Raw genomic sequence first — 6,207 nt, 5'->3', positions numbered from 1 at the left:
GAACAAAGTGAAAGATTTGGAAGCTAAAATAGTTTTTCTTCAGGAGACGCACTCGCTGGAGGAGGAACATATTAAGGTTGGCAGGAGGTGGCAGGGTTCGTTGTATGCAGCACCATTTAGATCCAATGCTCGGGGAGTAATCACATTAATACATAAATCAGTACCTTTCCTGGTCAAAAATGTAATTAAAGACAAATTTGGTAGATATTTGATCATCCAGGGATCACTCGTACAAGAAACCATTAACTTAATTAATGTATACGGACCAAATACAGATGATGATATATTTTTTACTAATCTTTTTCTTACAATTTCATCACTCCAAGGAAAATGCATCATAGGAGGAGATTGGAATTGTGTTCTGGATCCCAGTAAGGATAGACTGACTGGGACTGACCAGGCACATAATAAAAGCCGAAAGACAATTCTTTTCTTCATTTGATTGACATCTGGAGACAGTTAAAACCTGATGATATAATTTATTCTTGCCATTCCAAAACATTTAATACATATTCCAGAATAGACTATTTCTTGGTATCAGCGATCAATCAAACATCTATCAAACATAAAGACATGTTCATAGGACAGTATATTATTATAGGATCATGCTCCCTGTAATATCATATATACGCATAACAACTTGATACTGGAACATAGATGGTGCTTACACCAGAAATGGCTGAATGATGAAGGATTCCTCACTTTTGTATAAAAAGAAATAGATGAATATTTTACCATAAATGGCTCACAAACATCAGCTAGTATCAGGTGGGAGGCATTCAAGGCATGTTTAAGGGGAGTTATGATTGCATATACTTCGTCGAAATCTAAAGAAAAATGCAAGACAGCAAATGGAAAAGAAAATTAAAAATCTAGAGGAACTAATATTCAAAAATAGAACACCCATTGATAGAGAAAGAATTAGTAATACTAAGAGCACAATATAATAAAGAATCTGTCACGGTCCTGGGTCGTGTGACCCAGTGTTTTGAGTTTTAGTTTATTTTGCTGTTTATTGTTGTAGTTTATTTTGAGGTTGATCGTTTGTTTATGTTCATTAAGTTATTCCAGCTCATTTGTTATTTATATTACCCTTGTGTTAAGTCTCCCTGGTTTCTGCGTCTACGTTTCATGTCTATGCAGTTATGTCAAGTTCATGTCATGTTTTATCTCCATGTCTATGTCTCCGTGTTTCCTGTCTTATTTTGGAAGAGTCTGGTGTTCTTTGTTCACTGCAGTTAGTGTTACTCTCCCCTGTCATTATGTCTCATTCTAGTCAGCTGTGTTCTCATGTGTCTCCACTTCCCCTGATCACCTCATGTGTGTATTTAGTCCTTAGTCTTGCTGTGTTCAGTGTCGCGTCGTCTGTGTTATCTCCCCTACCCCTTGCCACAGTTTCCCAGCCATAGTCAGTCATCGTTTGTTTATTGTTTTGTCATAGTCTAACTTCTCAGTAAGAGTCCTAGTTTCCTAGTCTTTGTTCAGGTTTCCCTCAGTTACTTTGTTGCCTTTTTCTGTGAGTTTTTCGGCCCTCAATAAAAGGCTCGCTTTTTGTTAAAGTCCAGTTTCGTCTCCTCGCCTCTGTCTGCTCTTGGGTCCTCTACTCACTCTACACGGTCAGCCCCGGCAGTCCGTGACAGTACGACGCGACCAGTATGGACCCAGCGACACAGAGAAGAGAGATCATTCAGACAGTGGAAGCACTATGCTGTAAGTGGATGCAGCATTCCGGGGAGGAGGATACGGAGGAGTTGCTCCACCCATTGCGGGTGAGCGTAACCGTGTTTCCCTGGTTATGGGAGGCGCTACCCCCCCCTGATTTCTGATTACCTCCGCACCATCCTCCAACCCCGTCCTCAGCGGCAGCCGCCCCGCGCACGGGCTGTGTCACCACAGTCCCGCGGTCACGCAACTTCCCCATCGCCGCTTCCACAGTCTTGCGGCTCCGAGGCGATTAGGGTTGGCTCACTGAGACTCGGGCGCAGCCCGGAGTCACCTCCATCGATGTCATCGTGCACGGGCCGCTCACCCTCACCGTTCCGTTCGGACTTTGCTTCTCCAGCCTCCCTTCTGGCGCGGATGTGGTCGGAGGATGAGGAGCCAGCTGTCACAGCTATCAATGCCGTTTCTACAGCCGCTGCTAGGAAGAAGTGGCGCCCTCGTCGCCGACGCACGCCAGCACAGCCAGAGCCCGGGGTATCGTCAGAACAGTTGCCTGGGCCGGAACCGCTGGCCGAAGCCGTCTCCGAGCCCGTGTCTGCAGTGTTTTGTGGCTCTGAGGAGATGTCCCCACAGATCACTGTTCAGGACTTCGCTGAACGAGAGCAGGTGGTTCTCGCGGAGCTGGAGGAGAGGCTCCGATGGAAGCCATGGCTGACCCCCGACTATGAGCAAGTCTTTCGGGGAACACGCCTGGCTCTTGGAGGTCCGCGAAGCTGCCAGGGCCTGGCCCCTTTCACTTCCCCTGCAACCAGCGCTTCCGTCACCACGTTGCCTTCAAGGAAGAGGCGGCGGCCACGTCGCCGTGGCGCCACGCGGCAGCTGGAGGTTGGGGAGGGTCTCGTTTCATCTCATGCCCCTTCCGAAATAGAGGTGAGTGACTGTGTTTTCGCTCCACGTGTCTTTTCCGGGGGCGAGATTATGACTAGTACTGAACTGCCGCCTTGCGGGCTCAGCCATAAGAAAGACGATCGTGTCAAAGAGTCAGAGTCCGTGCAAATATCTGTTTTACCTGCCAAGACTAAAGAGACTGTAAATGGACCAGCTGATAGTAATGCTACGAGTAGCAAGGCTGTAATTAAACAACAAGGGATGCCCCCCAAGGGGTGTAGTGTGTCGCAACATAACTGTTTAGCGTTCCCATGTGTTACCTGTGTTAAACACCACTCAATCACTGATGATGAGTCTGGGGGCGTTCTTGTTGCTGGAAATGTGAGCAACACAGAGCATGAACCGTTAAGCGGGGTTTCCAGGAATTATGGTGTAGAAGCTCTTCTTATGGCCGTACAAGCGCCAACAGAAACCCTGTCAGTGTCATGTAGCAAAGATGGCAGGGCTGTGTCTAACTGTTCTGAGGGAGCAGATAAGGAACTTTGGTATCATGTTAATGATTTAGAGAAACCAGAAACTGTTTCCTGTGTTGCTGATATAACTGAGCCAACTGAGCTTTCTGACTCCCAGTTAAATGTGTCTGAGAATTGTGACCATGAACCCACGCTAGTTGGTGAGGTCGCCACCGTGAACTCTAGGTATGGGTACTTAGACCCAGAAATTAACCCTCCTCCATTTCTTGAGGGCAGGGCACCTGTTTCCACCTCTGCCAGGAATAATTCAGTCCAGGACTTGAGACCAGGTGGCAAACTGATAAACAGTGAGTTCATGGACACTTTAGCTAAGAATGTGTATTGTGTGTCTGAACATGCTCGGCCTGGGACAGTCATGAATCATGCCAGAGGGCCTATGGATAACCTAGACTGTATTCTGGATGCTGTGAGTAGTGAGCAAACTGTGTTAACTGACATAACTTTTTCTATGAATGACACTCCGTCAAAGCCATGTTATGAGTCAGAAGAAACTGTGTTTAGCACCACAGCGAGGGCAGCCAAGGACAGCAGAAGGCACGTTAATGGTGTAAAAGGACAAAGTTCTGTTTCAGGTGTTGCTCCCTCAGCCACACCCCATGAAGCTAATGTTCCCAAGGCTGAGATTGATGTTCAGTCTACTTTGGTTTTCTGTGACATGACAAATAACCTTATGTGTGTTACTGAACTTGACACTGGAAATGTACCCCTAGGCAATATTTCCACTAGCAGCCATGTGAATGTCATCCATGTGACCAAGTTTTCTCACATCAAGCCTGAGACAATGAACTCTGAGTTTAAAGATTCTAAGACCGCTGACTCAGGAGTCATTGTGTTCCCAGAGTCTAACTCCGGTACTGTGATCATTAAAGGCGTTCACCTTCTTGACACCTGTTTGAAGACTGTGGACACTAAAGACAGTTCTTCACCTGCCCTCTCAGAGCGTGGGGTTAGGTCCCAGCGGTCTGTTTCACCACCGGCTTCAGCCCGGCTACCTGCTCAGTTTCCAGGTCAGCCTCCCGCTCAGATGTTTGTTCAACCACTTGTGCAGGCTCTGACGCAAACACCACCATGTTCACTACAGCTCCCTGTCCAGCTAGCAGCTCAGCTCCCTGTCCAGCTAGCAGCTCAGCTCCCTGTCCAGCTAGCAGCTCATCCTGCGTCTGCAGGCTGGATGCCCAGGTGTGCCAGCCCAGCACCCCGCAGCATCCCCGCTGCTTCACGCCTCGTCAGCTGGAGGGCCCGAGGAGCCCGTCCAGCCCCACGCCTCGTCAGCTGGAGGGCCCGAGGAGCCCGTCCAGCAACATTCCTCGTCAGCTGGGGGTTCAGAAGAATCGCACCAGCCTCACGCCACGTCAGCTGGAGGGCCCGAGGAGCCCGTCCAGCAACCTTCCTCGTCAGCTGGGGGTTCAGAAGAATCGCACCAGCCTCACGCCTCGTCAGCTGGAGGGCCCGAGGAGCCCGTCCAGCAACCTTCCTCGTCAGCTGGGGGTTCAGAAGAATCGCACCAGCCTCACGCCTCGTCAGCTGGAGGGCCCGAGGAGCCCGTCCAGCAACCTTCCTCGTCAGCTGGGGGTTCAGAAGAATCGCACCAGCCTCACGCCACGTCAGCTGGAGGGCCCGAGGAGCCCGTCCAGCAACCTTCCTCGTCAGCTGGGGGTTCAGAAGAATCGCACCAGCCTCACGCCACGTCAGCTGGAGGGCCTGAGGAGCCCGTCCAGCCACCACCTGCGGCTGCCACGCCGTCGCCTGGTCCAGCCCCAGCTTCATCGCCTGCAGCGCCTACGCCTTCGCCTGGTCCAGCCCCAGCTTCATCGCCTGCAGCGCCTACGCCTTCGCCTGGTCCAGCCCTGGCTTCAGCTACGCCTTCGCCTGGTCCCGCGGTTGCCAAGCCACCGCCTCGTCCACGTCCTGCTCAGCCTGCTAAACATCGTCCACGCCTGGTTTGGCGTCAGCGGCCACCTCCCGGGCCGCTGACTGGACTTCTTCGTCGCTGCGGCCGGCCTCCTGACCTGCTTCGTTGCCACGGCTGGTTCCGCGGTCGGCCCCCCGAACTGTTTCGTCTGCATCGCCGCCGCTGCTGTCCGCACGGTCGGCCCCCTGAACCACTTTCCCCCTGGCTCCTGTACTGTCAGGACCGGGGTCGGCCCCCTGAACTATGTTTCTGGACTCCATTCCCTGCTGCCCATGGTTGTATTTGGCCCACTTGTTTTATGTTGACTGGTTTCCAGGGCCCCTGTGCTTTTCATGTATGTTTTGTGTTGGACTCTTTTCTGGGTTCCTGTGATGGGCATTTTGGTTTTGTTCCGAGCCCTCCGTCCTGGGCCCCCGCCGCCCGCCCTGGTCGGGTTGTTTTTGGGTTTTGGGGTTTTTGTTTTGTTTTTCCTGTTGGGCTGTCGGGGGCCAGCCCTTACGGGGGGGGTACTGTCACGGTCCTGGGTCGTGTGACCCAGTGTTTTGAGTTTTAGTTTATTTTGCTGTTTATTGTTGTAGTTTATTTTGAGGTTGATCGTTTGTTTATGTTCATTAAGTTATTCCAGCTCATTTGTTATTTATATTACCCTTGTGTTAAGTCTCCCTGGTTTCTGCGTCTACGTTTCATGTCTATGCAGTTATGTCAAGTTCATGTCATGTTTTATCTCCATGTCTATGTCTCCGTGTTTCCTGTTTTATTTTGGAAGAGTCTGGTGTTCTTTGTTCACTGCAGTTAGTGTTACTCTGCCCTGTCATTATGTCTCATTCTAGTCAGCTGTGTTCTCATGTGTCTCCACTTCCCCTGATCACCTCATGTGTGTATTTAGTCCTTAGTCTTGCTGTGTTCAGTGTCGCGTCGTCTGTGTTATCTCCCCTACCCCTTGCCACAGTTTCCCAGCCATAGTCAGTCATCGTTTGTTTATTGTTTTGTCATAGTCTAACTTCTCAGTAAGAGTCCTAGTTTCCTAGTCTTTGTTCAGGTTTCCCTCAGTTACTTTGTTGCCTTTTTCTGTGAGTTTTTCGGCCCTCAATAAAAGGCTCGCTTTTTGTTAAAGTCCAGTTTCGTCTCCTCGCCTCTGTCTGCTCTTGGGTCCTCTACTCACTCTACACGGTCAGCCCCGGCAGTCCGTGACAGAATCGGCAGATAGAGCAG

This window comes from Oreochromis niloticus, unplaced genomic scaffold (assembly GCF_001858045.2).
Source record: "Oreochromis niloticus isolate F11D_XX unplaced genomic scaffold, O_niloticus_UMD_NMBU tig00002041_pilon, whole genome shotgun sequence".
Taxonomy (NCBI): domain Eukaryota; kingdom Metazoa; phylum Chordata; class Actinopteri; order Cichliformes; family Cichlidae; genus Oreochromis; species Oreochromis niloticus.
The sequence above is the reverse complement of the archived record's forward strand: the minus strand, read 5'-3'. Positions refer to the sequence as shown.